At 43.9% G+C, this 19,954-nt stretch overlaps 1 long non-coding RNA gene across 1 annotated transcript in view; it reads left to right on the top strand.

The window, feature by feature from the left end:
• The window catches only part of LOC107052346, a 31,613-nt gene extending 12,449 nt beyond the window's left edge, over positions 1-19,164 (top strand). Inside the window, exons 2-3 of the long non-coding RNA XR_001464814.3 lie at positions 4,375-4,509; positions 19,084-19,164. This is a non-coding gene — a long non-coding RNA (uncharacterized LOC107052346). The remainder of the gene's footprint in view (positions 1-4,374; positions 4,510-19,083) is intronic.
• The last annotated feature ends 790 nt before the right edge of the window (positions 19,165-19,954 follow it).

Below are 19,954 nucleotides of genomic sequence, written 5' to 3' on the forward strand. Positions count from 1 at the left end.
CTGTCTCCCTGTGTTCTGAAATAAGCCACCTCACATGCAGCAGGGCTTGTGTTACAGAGCACTAAAGAGCTCTGGACTCCAATGCAGAAAATTACAGCTCAGTCTCCAGGCAGTGAATAATAAACTCAAACAGATCTGGCTAAAGCAGCCCAGTTAAAGAAAATGCAAGGCCTGTAAAGCTAACAGTGTGGAACACTAAAAAAAGAAGTGTGGGAACAGACATTGTGAATGAAATGGTCCTTACACACCAGCTCCACTCCTGGCAGGGTGCTACTGGTGTCAAAACAGTCCTGAGGCATTTCATCTTTCCTCAAAGAATCTGTAGGATGTGGGTTTTCACAAAGAACTGGATTTCAGTCATGAGGTTGTGCAGCTTGACAGCTCAACAGCTGAGAGTGAGAAATTTCTTGCTATTTGTATAAAGGAGAGGCTGATGACTTGCCATCAACCCTTGTGCAATGGTCTGAAAACCTAGCAACATTGTTAGCAGTACATGCAATAAAGCAGATAAATTCTTCCATTCTCTTTATTTAAACCATTAAATATTTTGTGTGTGATTTCAGGGTAACAGAATGAATAACAAATTTCTCCATTCCCCCAGCTAAAATGATTGTTAGAAATGGGATTTGAGGTACTTTCCACAGACTCAACATCTCAGAGCAATGTCCAAAGATATAGGCATAAGAGAATGATGCCAGGCTAAAGTTTCTAACAGGCTGATGTGTGGGACCCCAAATCAGTGCAGCTTTGCTGGAGAAATACTGGTTTATGCTTAATGAGAATCCACACAATGATTATCCAGAATGCAAAAACCTACTCAGAAAACATTCTGCCACGGAGAAGATAATGTGCATCATTTTGGAAAGCTTTTGCAGAATCTTTTGTTCTCCTTCTGAAAATTCCAGGCCAAAAACCAAACCCACTCATTCAGATGTAGCTGTCCACCTACTCCAGTGATGAGAGTAGCAAGAGTTATTTGTGTACACTGAAATACCTTAGTGAAACAGTAAGGGAAATTTTCTCTGGGGACTTGTTAACCAAGATCACTGCCTGAGTTCCATATGATGCAATTTTCCTCTGTGCCTTTCTAAGACAGGCTGTTGTTAGAGTTGGAACATGTGTATTTGAGGCCATCATCAGCCATACTATAAAGCTATTACAGGTAATTACAGTGAATTGCTCTGATTTTCCTAATCAGATCAATTATTCAGGTAAATACCAAAATATCTTGTTAGAGATTCTGACTAGTAAGAATAGGTTGTGTGTAGGCTAGTGAGCTGAAAAGCAGGTGCACAGTAATTTTCACTGTGACTCTTCACTGTAGTTTGTCTTTCACCCGGATGTGCTGCCACTGATGGAAGTGGATTTCAGTTCTTGTTACCACCAGTGTAAATGATGGGGAAATAAAACACAGCAGAATGGTTTGTTTGGTTTTTTTTTGTTTGTTTGCTTGTTTTCCAATTCAGTGGGCAAAATGATTCAACAGTAACATATATATATATATAAGTTTTTTTTGTCTTCTGTTGTCTCCTGTTTCACTTGAGAAAATGCGTGGCTTTAGCCATTGCCTAACAAATGTGGAGCTTAGATCACAATAAAGAAGGCAAACTCAATTTTATACAAGCAGTCTTCATCCCCAGAAGAGCACATCATACTTTGTAATCAAACCAGAAGCCTGATCTCTTCCGTGAACTTCTGTGGCAATTACTCAGCTTAGGATTTCTGTCTGGCATACATGAAGACAGAACAAAAGCCTGATGTACCTATTTGCTTGAGGCAATGCCTCCATACTTCTGTCAAGCTCAAGAGTTCATGAGACAAACACACAGCTAGGTGTGGTTGTCCCGAAGGGAGGACTTGAAGTGGGAAAGTCCTGTTCAAAGGCACATGTTGTCAGAAATATCTCTGGGTTCGTCCAGTAGATATTCTTCTTTCCAGACCATCCTAAGTACAGTTAACTGAGTGGGTGAGAGATTACACTTAAATCCAGTTTCTTCCCATGAACTGTGGTAACCAACCTGTCAGGTAGACCCTATTCTTTCTGATAGATTCCAGCTGCATACTAGCTTCCTCCCTAACTGAACAGCATATGTCAAGAATGTTTCACAGCTACTAGCAACAAGTAGCAGCCAGTCTGGCATGGGAAGAAAAAAAAAGGTCCACTGTATTTTGCCTGTTGGTGAGCTCTTGAGAAATGCCTAAGAAAACATGCACGTAGAGAAGGACCTCACTCTTAACTTTTAATCCTAGAATCTAATCTGCAGGCTACTGAGCAATGCTGCACAATTATCCCTACTATTCCAGCACAGAAGTTGTATGGCAAACAGGTATTGGACCAGAGAGATTATCACATTACAAAGGAAAAATGAAATCAAAATCTTACCTGTGTCCTGGGCTCACAGAAGGGCTCCAAGAGGAAGGATCTCCAGATATAGACCCTTCCTCCTTGGAAGTCAGCCCTTAAACGGGGTCTAGGAGGGCTGGAGCCTGGCCACTTCTGGTCACTTAGGTGAAATTGCGTTCACCTGTGCCCCTGCAGCTGACTCAGCGCTCGCCTCAGGTGGTCAATCAGAGGTTCAGGCCATGATTCAACAGTTCCCACGCAGAAGTATTTGCACAACTGGCAATGGGGGAAACCTAAAATCACATGGTTAATCATCAGGCAGCTCATGTTCTGTGTCCACATTCAGTTTCCTTAGACCACACCCAGGTGTACTCTGACTTCATCTCGGTTTTCAGGCTAAACATGCCGATAGCGACTACTACCACAGTCTGCCCCATGGAGCAGTATCTTTGGAGGATGTTACCATCTGTGTAGGCAGCAGGAGTTTGGGACTCCATTGTGCCTCAGCTCCTGACAAACCTCCTTGTCTGGTTATCTGGGGCATTTGCTTATCCCAGTCCCCACAAAGGAACTTCACTCTTACTAGATTAGGTTGCTGAAGATTTTACCCTTAAAGTCCAAGCCCTACTCAATACCAAATCAATCAGATCAAATACAATGATCTGATCATTGTAGTTCCAGAAAACCCTCTCTGCTAGCCACATCTTAGTGATTCCTGATGCTCAGCCAGAGTATCATGACATACAGGAAACAAAAAACTCTGTCAATATGCGTCCTAAAGCCTGTTTTCCTCATTCCTTTTCTTCATTTCCCTAAGTCCCAGTCTTCATCCAAGGCTGCTTATGAGAACATTCAGCGTCAGTTTTTCCTCTTGTATACTGTCCAGACTTTTCCCAGAATGATCAAAAGCTTCATGTTTCTGACAGAGCTAGTTTAACAGAAATGCAGTATGCTTTGACACAGCACTCCAAATTAAACCCTGATTAATCAGCCCATAGATGTTGTTAGGTCAACTCTCTTTGTGCCTCCCAGACACTGAACAATTTCTTCCTGGTTCCTGTAGGTCAACTGTACTTTCCTCTTTTTCCCTTCAGACCTCAGAGTCCTGGCTTCTGGTGACAGAAGTATTTCCTGTAATGGCAAAACTAATTGTCAGCAATTTGATTAATGCCGTGAGCAGTCAGCATTATTCTTGACATTGCACTGAATACAATATGAAACGAATTGAATTAACATCATTGATCGCTTGTCCGTGTTGAAAAGAAAATACTTGGTATTGAAAAGCAATTTTCATTTAGGATCCCTCCTGCTCTCTCTGTGTATAGAACTTGCATTTGGACATAAATAAATGCATATTTGGAATCTTGCAGTAAGACTCTTCAGAACAAACGTTACCTCATGCATACAGGAAATACATTAATAATGATTTGTAAATGACAATAGATTCACAGTTATTCTACAGAAGATAAGCATACATTTCTTTTCTCTGAAGAATCAACAGCTTGCTACTTGACTTAATAGAATTATAGGTCTGCTAGAAGTAATGAAAAGTGAAGTTTAAAATGGATCAGCTTTCAGACACCAAAACTGCACGTAAGTCATGATTCTAGAAAGTAATTTGACACAAAAATCACACATTTAATAACAATTGAATAAAAACCCTATTTCTTCCAGCACTTAGGAAAATTGGGGTGCTAACAAAGACCTACATACTGGCACATAATTCCTTAACAAAACCCAGCCTTCAGTTAATGTCTGTGCAAAACAATAGAGGAAAAATCTTCTTTCAGACCTTGTAATTTTTGTCAGGCAGAAAGAGCCATCAACTTTTATCATCCTCTACTGGCACAATCTTGCCCAACAAAAAAGCAATGTGTCCTATGGCTTCTTCTCTGCACAGTTCTGTAATCTGCCGATCTTCTTACTGCACAGTGACATTAATTTCTGGGTAGTTAGTAGTCAGACTTTGAATAGTGCTATGCATGGATTTGTATTTTCTGCTGAACTCTATCTTTTCCATGACAATTCAGAGCTTATCAGAGGACAGCTGCTAAACAACGCACAAAGCCACCACTGCTGAAGTTAAAAGATATCACCTAGGAAATGTTTGAAAAAAGGCATAGTCCCTGCTGCAAGAAAAGACCAGATAGCACAGGAGTGTGCAGGTAGGTGAAACGGGCTTTTCTCTGCTCTCAAATAACTAATCTCTCTTCTCCTGTTTCTGAGATGGGGCTGCTCTTTATGCAGTCAAGCAGGTAGGTTCTTATGTTGTCACCTGCGTGCTGTCGTTGACAGCCCCCAACACTGTGAAAGACCAGGAAGAGATTCTGTCATATAGAGACTGAAATCAAACTCTGCACAATAAAATATCCAATTCCAGGGCTACTAGGTCTGAGGGAGGAGCTTGCTGGCTTGACAAGATGAAGTGGAGATAGACTTTGCCAAGTAGGATTCAAAAATAACTCAAATTGGGCAAAACAAAGAACTCTAAAATCCACATTGCAAATCATCTATAAACAAAAAGAAATGTAGGGGTACCCACTGTGAGAGGCATGATGAGTGTATGATAGATGCACCAGAAAGACTGTAAACTCTTGAGTACCTCAGCCAACTGGGAAAAGAGGAGGCATAATGCAGTTGGAAACTTAGGGTAAAAGGGGGTCTGTGAACCCCAAAAACTTGAGAGAGTCTATGGGGAAATGCCCTCAGGAGACTCTCCTTTTATTCAAATAAAGAAAACCAAGGACTTTCCTTTGTTTCTTTTTTTGGGATAAAATAATTGTGTGAGACCGTCTGAGCAAAATTTTCCAGACAAAAACTACTGGTATCCATTTGTAATGCCCATATCACTGGCTTCTCTAGACCATTTGGAGACTCAACGGATGTGATAGCAACCAGAGGAGGAGACATTGGCACAAACCATCCTTTTTTTCCTGGCCCAGGAATGTGCCGGCCAGGTCAGTTCTGAGGGAGCAGTCTCTGATGTAGTGAATGCCAAGAGAACAGATACAGAGGAGATGACACTAGATCTTGCTAGAAGCATAGCTAAAAGTACCTTTCATTCTTACACTGATGAGAGAGGCTTGCTGATATTCCTTACAGGGTTGTATGGCATCACAGCGGACCTGCTGTAAGACAGCCATGTGGAATCATGGCAGCACCTGGATAACAGCCTTTGGAATGTTGCCAGAAGAAGGGACTGATATTGCTGAAGATTAGACTTTGGATTCACAAAAGCATTGACAGCATCTTTCTCCTGAGCTAGGAGTGAACTGTCTTCATTCCAGAGCAAGGAAAATGCCTTCTCTTGCTCCCCTGCCCTCATTGCATTTTGTTATGCATTTTGCACCTTTGTCCATAAACTTGCAGTCCATTGCAATTGGTCTTCTCATATCACTTCTTCACTGAGGTGCATCTGGGGAGTGATTGACAAAATCACTTACTGGGGCAGCTGTTTGTAAACAATGAGATTAAATGAAAGAAAAGCTCCCTGGCCAAAACACTTATCTTCTTTGTTGTAAAATTCCACACTTGTCTTGTTTGATTTTCTTTTATCTGTGTAGAGGAAGAAGGATGCAGCATAAAGGAGACAAGCAGACAGGCAAACAATAATATTCTTATTAAAATTTAGAGGTTTTTGACAGTGAAGTGTTTGGTAGTCAGAAGTAATACCTTGAACTAAAAACATATGCAGCCATAATTCAATGTGTATGAATCACTGTGAAGCAAAAAGGTATTTTTTAATTATATTATTGCTTATTTTGTTCTGTGCTGACGGAAGTCATCCAAGTTCTCCACTCTTCTCTCTGTATTTCATGAACACTTGAATATTGGTGGGAAGGTTTGGTGTTGCGTTCTCCATACAGTAAGAGTCCTGCCCCTATACATGACCAGAGGAATGCTGTTGCACATCTCACTACCTGACTAGAATTGTTGACTCAGTTTCTCTGTCACCTCCAGGACTCTGAACTCTTGCTATGGGAGCTACTTGGGATGCCTGAAAATTGTTGCCCAGGTATAGCACAGTTTCTGTTCTTGCTGTTTTTGTACATGGACGGAGAAAAGGGCACCAGTAGAAGCAGAAGAATACTGAATTTTTCACATTCTCCTTCATGACTTAACATATTCCCTATTGTCTCTAAACATTAGGGTGAGATTTCAGAATGTTCCTGAATACAAAATCAATCTTTTAAGATATAGGCAGAGAAGGAAGTGGGTTTCCACAATAACCAGTGTATATTTTGACTGCAGAAGCATACAAGATATGTTATGTTGGACAGAATTTCCTGTTGTGAAGTCAAATGTTTATGATGGGCATTTCTGAGTATCAAAGTGCACAAAACTAGCTGCCATCACTGTGAGAATTTTGACATAGTCAAACGTAAAAGAAGACAATGCAAAGCCATCTGGCTTACTGGATTAAAGCCTAAGAGTAACAGGAAAAGTTTAGGCAAGAAGAAGGACACTCCTGAGATCTTTTCAACTATTTTATTCAAGTGTTCTTGAGGCATGTAGGGCAAATGAAGGTGATGACAAAGCCTTTATTTAAGAAATAGGCATACGAGGGAAAGATATCAAAAAGAATCGACTCACCCCTCCCGGTAGCAGCGCGCAGACCGAGCCGAGCTGAGGAATGTGTCCCTCCCCCGTTCGTACCGCCGCGCCGCCGCACTCACACACTCACAGAGCCCACCCATTGGTTCAGGCTGTGACCCTGGAATTCCACTACACTCCACCCCTTCACAGCATGAACCAATGACTGAGCAGGTAGGGGGTGAGCCCCTGCAACCTGGTGGCCCAAGACACAATGCACATCGCGACGCATACACAACACCCGCCGCAATATAGAATGTCAAAACAATAAAGGTAATCAGTGGCAGTCCCCTTCACGGTTCTGTTGGGCCAGTACTTGATGTTCTTTCTCGAGGCGTATCTTTTTCAAGGACCAGTAGCGCTTCTGATTCATGCTCTCCAGTCCCCAAAAGTTCAGCAGTGCGTCACAGGGTGTCATGATGTTTCCTCATAAGCGTGTTTGAGTGATGTTGCTCCTGCGGGCCATCCTGTGAACTTAAAACCTCAAGGGGAGTAAAACAGATGTTTAATAGGTACGAGAAGGGGTAGGTCCGCCCTCCACGGTAAGATGCAGGCTGTATTTCGGTCTTGAGTCAACACCTCTGCCTGTATCGGGGCACGTCCTGGCCTTCGATACCACACTCTTTGGCCCGAAATCTGCGACTGAATCACTATATCGGGTACCAAAGGGGGGGTTCTAATTTGCCACATGGACATGATTAATGTCCCCCTTGCAATGAAAACAGGGGTGTCAACTATTACCTCTGTTGGCCATACACCGATTACTGAAGGGTTTACTGATCCCCCAACCTCTAACAATCTCCCCCAAGGTGCAAGGAGACCACACCATTTTGGTCCTGCTTGCACCTTCCAAGGCCATTTTACCTTGTGTCTCCCGGGCTCTAGGTCATCAGGGGCAGGGAGCAGAAGATTATTCATTGTGCCAACTTGTGGCTTGAGTGAGGTGTCCTTGCTTGTAATTTGTATCCTAAGTGGGGAGGCCCAAGTTGTCTGCAGCATTTTTAAAGCACTGGGTCTGCCATCTCTTGGTCTCTCATTCAAGTCTCGCAGGGTTTCATAAAGCCTTTTGGTCCACCCCTGCAAGGACTGTGAATCTGCCTTCAGAGCAGCCTTCAGGATCCCATTGTATCTTTCTATTAGGCCTGCTCCTGTTGGATTGTAGGGCAGGTGAAACCGCCATTCAATGTTATTGTCTTCAGCCCACTTCTGCACAGTTGCACCTGTGAAATGTGTACCTTGATCACTCTCAATAACCTCAGGAGTCCCGTATGATGCCATCAATCTAGTTAGAGCTTTGATGGTATAGGCTTGGTTTGCCTTTGCTACAGGATAGGCTTGCATCAGTCCACTCGCTGTATCGACACAAGTTAGGGCATATCTGGCCCCCTCAGATCGAGGAAGGGGACCTATATAATCGATCTGCCATCGCTGTAATGGGTTGTGTCCTCTAGCGAGATGGGCCGTAGTTTCCGGCAGAGGTCTTGGTCTCATTCGCGAGCAAGCGTCACAGTCCTGACATGCCTGGACAATATCTGGTAACTGTATGGGCAACCCCCATGCTTTAGCTGCTGCCCACATGGTTTTCTGTCCTGCATGCCGTAATTTCCGATGCAGCCAGTGAGCTATGTCTTCTGATGGTGTATTTCCCAACCATCGGACTCGAGCCAGTGTGTCAGCTTCATCATTGCCTGGTGACTGCAAGGGTTGATGTCCAGAGACGTGGTATGCTCGTACAGTCCTGTGCCTAACCACGTTCCATATATCAACCCACATATCTTTGCCCCAGATAGGTCGGGCATGGATTGTCCAATCCTGAGTGGCCCACTGTGCTATCCAGAGCGTGAGCCCTCGGTAGACTGCCCAACTATCTGTGCAGATGTTTAGTGCACTGTTGCCAGGCTCTTGAGTTATCACCATCCACACAGCTCGTAGCTCAGCCCACTGGCTACTTTGTCCATCCCCTTCTTCAAACCATATTGTTTCAGTTGAGGGATGGTATGCGACAGCTCGCCACCTACTTGGGTTCCCTCTGCTGGATCCATCTGTATACCAGGCATCTTCTGGGATAGGGTATTTTCCCTCCTGTACAGGACTCTTTTCTGGACAAGTAACCACTATTTCCTCAGGTGTCTCGCTGTGATATGTTACTGGCCCAAGTATCTTTTGAAGTTCTTCCTTCAGTGGAGATGATGACAGGCGGCTTCTTTGGCTAAGATAGGCAACCCAGCGTGCTACTGTTTGTGATTGGGCCACCCCGGTCTTAGGAATGTGAGTTAGGTCTTTTACCCACCCCTGAATTGGTAAAGTTGTTTTGACAATAACCTCTGCGGTCTGAGTTATTGGTTCTACTGCCTGCAATGCAGAATAGGTAGCCAATAACTGCTTTTCAACCATGCTGTATCTCTCTTCTGCTCCATGCCAAATCTGTGACCAGAACCCAATTGGGATTCGAACAGAACCCTGGCGCTGCCACAGCCCCCAGCCAAACCCTTCTTGGGTCACATGCACATCTAGTTCGGCTGGAAGGGTCGGATCAAATATACCTAGTGCCTGGGCCTGTTTAACAGCTATTTTTGCTTGCTGGAAGGCTTCTTGTTCTGTTCTACCCCAATCCCATACTTGGCCTTTTTTTGTTAATCGATATAAGGGTTTTAGCAGTTGTGCTAAGTGGGGAATAAAGGATCGCCAATATCCTAATATACCCAAAAACTCCTGCAACTGCTTCGGTTTCGTAGGAACCGGGAACGCTTGGATCTTATCAATGATCGCACTGGGTAACACCTTAGTCTTACCTGACCAGACAACACCCAGGAATTTAACTGATAGCCCTGGTCCTTGTACTTTTTGTGGGTTTATAGCCCATCCTTTTTCCTGTAAATAAGTAATTAATGATGGTACTGTCTTTTCTAATGCCTCGATTGAGTCAGACGTTAACATCAAATCATCGATGTAGTGGAACATTTTGACAGTAGATGGTTTGTTCCAATTTGCCAAGTCACTTGCCACCAAATTATGACAAAAAGTAGGTGAATGCACGTACCCCTGAGGTAGAACTTGAAAAGTCCACTGCCTGCCCTCCCACGTGAATGCAAACTGGTCTTGGGACTCCTTAGCAATTGGAATGCTGAAAAATGCATTTGCTAGATCCAGAACGCAGTGGTATGTTTCTATTTCTCTACTTAATGTATCCATGAGGGAAGCGATGTTGGGTACAGCTGCATGGATCGGTGGCGTGACTTTATTTAGTTCTCTGTAGTCTACTGTCATTCGCCACGTACCATCTGGTTTCCTGACTGGCCATATGGGGGAGTTGTATGGGCTGTGTGCAGGTCTAATAATCCCTACTCTCTCCAGCTCCTGCACAGTCTTGGTAATTTCTTGTTGCCCACCCGGGAGTCTATACTGCTTTGTATTTGTGATCCGGCGTGGTTGTGGCAAACAAATAGGTTCAATTTCTGCATGACCCCTTATGATTGCCTGCACTGCCCGGATACTAATACATCTTTCCCTTAATCTGAACTCTCCCACAGTGGTTTGGAGAGTCAAACCCGACAGGATATCAATCCCCAATATATACTCTGGAATTGGGGCAATAGACACCTTGTACTCCCGGGGTGGTAGACGCCCAACCCCCAATTTCAACCATGTTTGTGTTACGGGGATCATCTGCCCCCCGAACCCACCTATCATTGCCTTAGAGCCTGAAAATTGGTTTGGGTCACCATATATAATTGATGTTTCTGCCCCAGTATCTACTAATGCCATAACCCGCTGTACATTCTTTCGGGACCAATGAATCGTTAGTTCAACGTAGGGTCTCCGGTCTCCTCTGGAGACCCTAGTCTTGGGGAATTTTGGCTCCGCTGTCAAGCCATCAGCTGTGCAATCCCTAAGTCTTTTTCCTCTGATGGCTCAACTGTGGCTGCCCGGGCCACCTGAGGAGGTTTACGTTTTTTTGATGGGACTATGAAGTCTTCTAGATTCCACGTGTTTTGTGGAATCCGTTCTATGAGTCTAACTCCTTCCCTTTTAGGAGAGCGTTGGAATCTCTGACTGTTTGGTAACTGTTTCCATAGTTGTAATAAGACCTGGTTAGGCTGTCCATCGATCTTTTGAAATTGAACTCCAGCCCTAATCAAGTCAGTAAACATTTGTTTTCTTGAGACCCTGATGGGTCCAGATTGAATTACATTAGGGCCAGGTCTCCTAGGTCGTGGTGGCGGATGGATGTCCGACTTTTCCACCACCATTCGGACGTTGCGCCTGGCGCGCAGGCGCTCTGTCTCCCCCAGATCTGCCACCAATTGGGCGGCCTGTTGTATAATGGCCTCTGAGGCCACTAGGGGATTTAGTATGGATACCAAAATTCCATACTGATGTGGTGGAGCCTGCTGCAGGATGAGGTCCCTCATTCCTGCGGAAAATTTTATCATATCTGGGCTCTCAAAATTGTCCTCATAAATTGCCTCCTTCATACCTAATTCTCGGATATAATTTTGTAAGTCCTCCATAGAGGACCACAGGCCGGTATTTAATGGTATATCCGTTTTATTTGCCCATGTCACACGGCATGCGGCCATTAACCATGCAATCAGTGAATGATTTTCTTCATTGTGTTGCACAGCCGCATATAGTCTTTGCCTGAGGGCCGGGTGAGTAGTAATTGATGCCAGTTTTGAGATTTCTGGCCCATTCACCACAACACTTTCTGCCCCCATGTCATATAGTCTGAGTAACCATGCTGGCACACTCTCTCTCGGTCTTTGTCTAAAGCGTTGTACTAAATCCATTAATTCAGCTGCCGTGTATGGGCGAGCTGTTACATGTAGTGTGCTCTGGGCAGGGGGCCACTGGTCAGGGGGCAGCCCCGCTGGCCTGTCCTGCGTTTTTTTTTGTTTTTTGAGTTACAACTGGTCGGATCTCAAAGGGATCAAGCTCTAGTGGAGCCTCAAGATCTGACTTCTTAGTGCTTTCATTTTCTGAGTCCAGTTCATGTGGACTCTCTTGTATAGGATCCCCAGTTATTTCTAGAGAGATGTTTCGGATTTTTTGTACCGGGATTATAGGGTTAGGTTTTTTCCCTCTCAAAATTGCAACCTGTCTTTCTAGTTCTTCCACACGGTCACGTAATAGTTGATTTTCATCAGTGAGAACCCCTTCAGTTATATTTAGCCGGTTCAAGGCCATCAGCAGCGGCCACGCCACCGTGGAGGCAGCTAACTGTCGTTCTCGTGTAGTGAGTACGTTTTTGTTTAGACTACTGAAATACTCAGCCAGGCGGGCTGGGGATTCCTGAACATTTCCTGCATCCCGTAGGGGACCCCATTTTTCAATAATACAGGCAATCCCGTGATATGGGGATCCTAGGAATCCCGGGATGTGCCCTGGCAAAACCTCACTTATGGGGCTAGCCTTTCCCCGTCCAAACCATCCCATGAAATTGTTCAAAAATGTCATGGTAATTATTTTAAGAGGCTTATAATTGGGTATCTTTAAAGATATTTGGCTGCCTGGCTCGCCAAAATGTAGGGCAAATGAAGGTGATGACAAAGCCTTTATTTAAGAAATAGGCATACGAGGGAAAGATATCAAAAAGAATCGACTCACCCCTCCCGGTAGCAGCGCGCAGACCGAGCCGAGCTGAGGAATGTGTCCCTCCCCCGTTCGTACCGCCGCGCCGCCGCACTCACACACTCACAGAGCCCACCCATTGGTTCAGGCTGTGACCCTGGAATTCCACTACAAGGCATTTATGTTCTTCTTTGGTAGGACAGCAGAGAAATACTCATCAGCGTATTAACACAATGAGGAGCTAGATGTTGTAAACACTGTCAAGAGGATTATTTGGGGTAGCTTTACTGTTGATGTCCATGGATTTGTACTTGCATTCAATGCTCCAGCTGGGACCTCATAGGGGCAGAGTAGAGAGGGACTATCACCTCCCTAACCCATCTGGCCACCCTTCTTCTGATGGCATTCCGGATACCACTGGCTTTCTGGGCTGCAAGCTCACTCAACCAGGACCCCTAAGTCCTTCTCAGCAATGCTGCTCTCAAGGAGTTCATCTCCCAGTCTATCCATATCCAGGATCACCCTGACCCAAGTGCAAAACTTTGCACTTTGCTTTGTTGAACCTCATTAGTTTCACAAGGGTCCACCTTTAGAATTTATCAAGGTCCCTCTAGATGGCATCCCTCCCTTCTGCTGTATCAACTATGCCACCCATCCTGGTGTCATCAGCAAAGTTGCTGAAGATCCCACCATCCATGTCACTGAAAAAGATGTTAGAGTACTGGTCCCAAGATGGATGTTCGGGGGACACTTCTCGTTATCAACCTCCACCTGGACATAGAGCCATTGACCACTCTCTGACTGCGACCTTCCAACCAATTCCTTATCCACTGAATAGTCCACCCTTCACATCCATATCTCTCCAATTTAGAGATAAGGATGTGGAGGGGGACCACGTCAAAGGCCTTGCAAAACTCTTGTTCTTGTTCTTTTCCCTCAGTCTGACCATCAGATCCTTGTAAGTCATACTGGTTTCCTACCTCCCCTGCTCACTTTCTTATTCTGAGGGATGGAGAGCTCTTGCACTTTCAGAAAGGCATACTTAAAGAGAAGCCACGTTTGTTCCACTCCTTTGTCTCTCAGGAATTTTTCCTAGGAGGTCTTGTCCAACAGTTCCTTAAACAACCTAAAGTTCACTCTCCTGAAGCTCAGGGTCCTGACTCTTTGTCAGGCCCATGTTCCTTGAGATCACAAACTCAACCAAGGCATGGTCACTGCAGCCCAGGATGCCTTCGATCTTTATATCTTTAACAGTCTCCTCTGCACTGGTGAGCTCCTGGTCCAGCAACACTTCTCCTCTGGTTGGGCTGTCCAATACTTGAACCAGAAAGTTATTGGCAATGGGCTCCAGGAGTCTCTTGGATTGCTTACCTCTTGCCATACTGTCTTACCAGCAGATGTCTTGAGTGGTTGAAATCCTCCATCAGGATGGCAGAACTGATGAATGCCAGTCATGACAAAGAGCACCTGGTCCCTGCAGCTCTCCAGGATCCTGCTTCTAGCATAACAAGCTGAAATTCTAGCAGCTGGCTGCTGATGGAATGGAAGGAAGTTTTTCAAGGAAAATGCTGCTCACTCTCTCCCTGTAGCGGAGCACTCCAGAAGTGAAGTTGAGGAAATGCTCATGGTGGAAGACTCTTAGAGGTCTGTGGTGTGAAGGTGTCAGTCTATGGAAAGATCACACTGTCACATAGCAAAGGAAATTGTTCATATAATTATCAGTCTTGGGAAGTCTTCATAGTGAACCTTTATATTTTCTTCCTGTTTCTTCTCTGACCAATAACTGCTACAAAGACACATAAGAAAACAGTAACAGAATAGGAGAAACATTTCTGATCACAAGGAACTCCCTAAATTCTGGGTTCCAGATGAGTGAAAGAGAACTTTCAGCATAGATGAGATCAAGGCAATAGTGAATACTGAATTAGTGTCTCCTCCGACCACAGAAGTGCAGATAAGTACTCTGCAACACTGTGTATCTGTGTAGCAGAAACACAGCAAGTTGCAGATTTTTTAGTGTTAGAATTAAGAGAGGAAGTCCAGATTGTATATATTGAAAAAAAAAGAAGACTGTGGAGAAAGTGAAGTGTCTTGATTTTTTGAAGAATTAAGTTCAGTGTTTAAAAGTTCAAAAGTCTTCAAGTCCATCAAGCCAACCATGACCATCAGTTATGGCTAGATCAGAAGATCGTGTTTATGCTGACTGTAGGGCAGTTTCTTCCAGGTTCCATCAAGAAGGTGGATTGTTAACTATGTACAGATGAAAAAAGAGACAGTGATGGAGCAGCTGAAGGCTGCTGCAACTACAAATGTTGACAGCCACAGATTACCACCTTCTGTATTAGTCATGTAGAGAAGGGGCATCTGCATATGACACCAGCTCCTCCCAGCTAAAAAAGTCCCAGCCAGACTGAGATCTCCTCATGTCCTGTTAAGTCTAGGTACATTTGTTGCTTACTACAGCAAGCCAACAGCAGAGGGTGGGGGGCACCTGCTCTTTCTCCCTCTCAGCAGTATTGCTGAATGCACACTGTTTATAGACTCATCTTGCAGGACTACTCAGAACAGCTTGCCTGCAGTCTCTCCTCTCTGATGGGTTACAGTCTTTTCCCCTGTGGTCAGTGGAAGACAAAGGTAGAACCAGAGTCGGAGAGCACATCATTTCCTCCTTTCTTTCATGGAGTGACTGTGGAACAGAAAAACAAAAACAAAAACAAAACAAAACAAAACAACAACAACAAAAAAAAAAAAACAAAGAAAAAAAAACCCACTTTGGTCTAGAGTTACTTGCTTCCTTGCTGCAAAACATTTATCTTTGTCTCACCGAGCCGCTAGGACTGCTAGGTGTCCATCCCAGCCCATTTCCATTCCACAGGGTGAGAAAGCTTGTCTGAGAGCTTCCTCATACTGTCATGCATACTATGTCAGTTTTATAACATAAAAACCCTGATCCCCGATAGAAAGTGTAGTGTATGAAACGATCTCTTTTCCTTCTGCTCTGTGGATGGCAAGGAATGAACTTTCCTTAGAAGAGAAGACAGTAAAAAAATGGAAGGGAGGTGAGCCTTCCTTTCCACTTGAATACCCATGATCCAGAGTTTCCTACAACCCTTGCAAATATAAATATATGCCTGTGCACCCTGAAATATGACTGCAGGCATAGATGAGTCTGCAGGATTTTCCCAGATCTGGCACTTGTTCAAGATTATCTTTGGGTTTGGCACTAGCCCAGGTAGATGTGTTTAGTGGATATAGATGCTTGCAAAGCTGCAGCACAAGCTGTGATGTAAAGGCAATAAAACTTCTGGAAAAGAAAGCCGAGCGTGCCAACCCCAATAGGGATGTTGCATTTAATGTGTTGTTAGTACTGCCTACTTTGCATGGGATCTTCCTAGAAGTTTTTCCACTGAGGCCCATGGAGTTTTGCATCTGTCAAAAAAAAGCACTCATGAATTAAATACTTGCAATTCTTTGAGAAACTCATCTGCACTTAAAGGATAGGGAAGAAACTAGCTGAGAAACTTCTATTATAGCTGGAGTATTGGATAGTGTTTCATGCTGTAAGGCTGCTGCTTTGTCTAGCTGCTTAGCTCTGTGTCCAAAGGAACCATGCAGAAGTCAGAACAAAGGTCTCATTTCTGATCTTGTGTAAGATGTACATCTTGTCCTTGTACATAAATGGTTGACTGTCTGTGGGGAAGGATTTACCTTACGCACCTTACTTCTCAATCTTCCCTGTTTTCATTTAACTGACTCAAAAGTCTCACTGCATTCTTCCTTTCATGCTTATCTTACTGTGATATGTCTTTTTGCCATGTAAAAATTCCTGGATCTCTTATAAAAAATAGTGGTTCCATATTCCAGGAGATGACTGCTAAGGTTTTAGTAAGCATTTCATGGCTTTTCCTTAACCACAGAACAAAATCAGATCTTGATCGTGAACAACTGTTGCCACTTGCGTAATACAGATTTAAATCTATTTTTAAAAAATGGGGAGAAAACAGATTTTTTTGCAAAGCCTGATGCAATTTTATAATGTCGCATGCTTGGCAAGTGTGATTGCGTTGCTATAGTAATCTTAAATTATGACCGGGATAATTTTTTTTTTTATTCATGGCTAATTTAGAACTCATCTGGCTCAAAAACACCTTATCTACTTCTGTAAGCCCCTTATCTACTTCTGTAAGCCCTAGAAGAATCATTTGGATCTCCACAAATATTTTCTTGGAACCTCCGGTTTTCCAGTTGTGTTTGATATTCTCATTCTTGTGATTTTAAAGAAGGTTCCTTAAAACTTGTTCCTGAAATACATTTTATCAGCTCCTGCCTTAGTCCTTCTAGAATACGCTGATGAAAAGGTCATTGCTGGTTTTGTAAGCTCTAACACATGTCATATCCTGGGCATCAAACGATAATGCCCAGCAGCATGAGGGAGGTGATTTTTCCCCTCTGCTCTCCCCTTGTGAGGCCCCCAGCACAAGAAAGATGTGGAATTGTTGGAGTGGTTCCAGAGGAAAGCCATGAAGATGCTCAGAGGGCTGAAGGACCTCTCCTACAAAGGAAGGCTGAGGGAACTGGGCTTGTTCAGCCTGGAAAAGAAAAGGCTCTGGGGAGACTTCGCTGTGATCAGTACCTAAAGGAATCTTATAAAAAGATGGATAGTGACTTTATACTCTGATAGTGACAGGACAAGGGGAATGGTTTTAAAATAAAACTGGAGGCTTAAGGAACGTTTCTGGGGGAAATTCTTCACTCAGAGGGTGGTGAGGCCCTGGTACAGCTGCCTAGAGAAACTGTTGGTACCCCGCTCCTGAAGGCGCACAAGGCCAGGTTGGATGTGGTGCTGGGCAGCCTAGGCTGATGGGGGGGCAGCCCTGCCCAAGGCAGGGAGTTGAAACAGGGTGGGCTTTGAGGTCTCCTTCAACTCTTGCCATTCTATGTTTCTACAATTAATACTGCAGACTGATACCTTCTTTTCTGAAAAATATCCTTTCTTCTCTCCCTTCTCTGGCTACACTTAAAGCATTGAATTGGGAGAAAGTGTTGATCTGCCTGGGGGGCGGAAGGCCCTACAGTGGGATGTGGACAGGCTGGATAGCTGGGCTGAGTCCAATGGGGTGAAGTTTAAGACCAAGTGCCAGGTCCTGCACTTTGGCCACAGCAATGCTAGGCAACACTAGAGGCTTTGGACAAAGTGGCTGGAAGTCTGTGTAGAGGAAACAGACTTGGGGGTATTGGTCAGTGCTCAACATTGATCAAGGCTGAACATGAGCCAGCAGTGTGCCCAGGTGGCCAGGAAGGCCAATGGCATCCTGGCTTGTATCAGAAATAATGCAGCCAGCAGGAGAAGGGAAATGATCTTCCTCTGTACTCAGCCCTGGTGAGACCACAGCTTGAGTATTGTGTTCAGTTTTGGGCTCCTCGCTATAAGAAAGCCATCAAGACCCTGGAGCATGTTCAGAAAAGGTCAATGAAGCTGGTGAGGGGTCTGGAGCACAAGTCTTATGCAGAGCAGCTGAGGGAGCTGGGATTGTTCACTCTGGAGAAGAGGAGGCTTGGGGGAGACCTTATCACTCTATACAAGTACCTGAAGGGAGGTTGCGGTGATGTCGGGGTCAGTCTCTTCTCCCATGTAATTAGCAATAGGACGAGTGGGAATGGCCTCAGTTGTGTCAGGAGGGATTCAGGTTGGACATTAGGAAATACTTTTTCCTCTGAGAGAGTGTTCAGGCACTGGAATGGACTACTTACGGAGGTGGTAGAGTCACCAAGTATGGAGGTGTTCAAGAACTGTGTGGATGCAGTACTGAGAGACATGGTCTAGTGGAAAATATTTGTGATATGCAGATGGTTGAAGTGGATGATGTTAGAGGTCTAGTCCAATCTTGGTGATTCTATGACTTTATGACTGTTTCTTATGCAAAACTTCTGGCAATAGCTTTGTCCCGTTTAACTCTTCTGCAGACTATATCATGGTGTTATTAGTTCTGCTTAATTCTGTACCTGTCTGCATGCTTATTATGGAGCTGGAAAGGTCAATTTGACAATCTGGAGATACAGAGCAGAAACCTTAGAGAAAGGCATACGTTTATAGAGACACAGAAAGGAAAAGAGACACAGATGCCAAAACAAATGAAGAAACTGAAAAACTGAGTCACTTTGTCACCTGGGTAGACTTAGAGAAGAGATAATGGACTAATCAGCAAGGAGGAGTTTTTCACTGAGAAGTTCTTCCTCAAAACAACCAGAGATAAGCACAACTGGAGCTTAGCTCTGAGCCATGCTTTTGCAGCTTAGGCCCACCTGACTATCTAGTGCCTGTCTTTTTTTTCCTAAGCTATGATGTTTTCATATTCTCCAACCCTTTCAGGAGTGTCTGGAGAATTGAGAAACAACAACTGAAGATAAGAATGGCTGTAGAAGTAAGCTCAGACCTTTGGGCAGGATTTAAAAAAAGCCTTATCTTTGGCAAAGAGCAGCTATATTAGTTTTTGCTCACTTATAATATCTACTGCTCAGGAAACAAAGGCAGTCTCTCTAAAACTTCTGTTTATCTCTTTCTCATTGCTCTTTAGAAATTCATCTTAAAAGTGGTAAAGAATGCTGTAAACTGATGACCTGTTTTTCCTGTAAATAGAAGTCACGTGTAATTACAGGTAAAAACATATTTTTCTCAGAATACCCCTATTTGATTCCTAAACAGAACTTCACCTTTCTTAAAAAAATAAAAAAGAGTTATTTCTGAATTGAGAGAACAAAAAGCTGTGCGTATTATCTACGTAACTGCAATATGATAAAAGCTGTATGATTTGGATAATCAAGCATATCCATTCTGCATGACTTGCACAGTCCAGCAGTATTTTTCCATCTCCAGATATATTCATTTGGCTTACACATACCTCACATAGGTGTCAGAATCAATATATGTGAGACATACTTTGCTGCATAGAGACAGATGTTTTTTTTTGTTGTTTTGTACAGTAGCCAAAGCAGTACAATTCCCCGTGGGCAGGTGGTCATAAGGACAATAATATGCTTAGGGTGCACAGCATATTCCCCTTCCTGTGTCCATACAAGAGCCAATCTGTTGGATAATCAGGACTACTTACTGCAAACAAGACCACAGTCTGACATGAATCTTAGGGACTGTAGAAGCTCTCATGTCTAATATCAGCTTCCCAGACCTCTCTCTCAGCCATTTACAAGTGTTCCAACAAATACAGCAAGTGGTTCCACTGTTCTTTTTGTGAAAGCAAATGTTCTTCTTTAACATACAACCATTTCCTATGAATTTTCTTCCCCCGAGGTTGCTTCTCAGACTAACTCAGGCTCTACTCATAATGTAAACAACTTGTCAAGCTGGAACTTGACCTGGATGAATGTTGACAGCTAATTATGCCTCCAAGATTTTGCCTTTTTCTGGTTTTGAGATTGTCTTGGAGGAGG

This window comes from Gallus gallus, chromosome Z (assembly GCF_016699485.2).
Source record: "Gallus gallus isolate bGalGal1 chromosome Z, bGalGal1.mat.broiler.GRCg7b, whole genome shotgun sequence".
Lineage (NCBI taxonomy): Eukaryota > Metazoa > Chordata > Aves > Galliformes > Phasianidae > Gallus > Gallus gallus.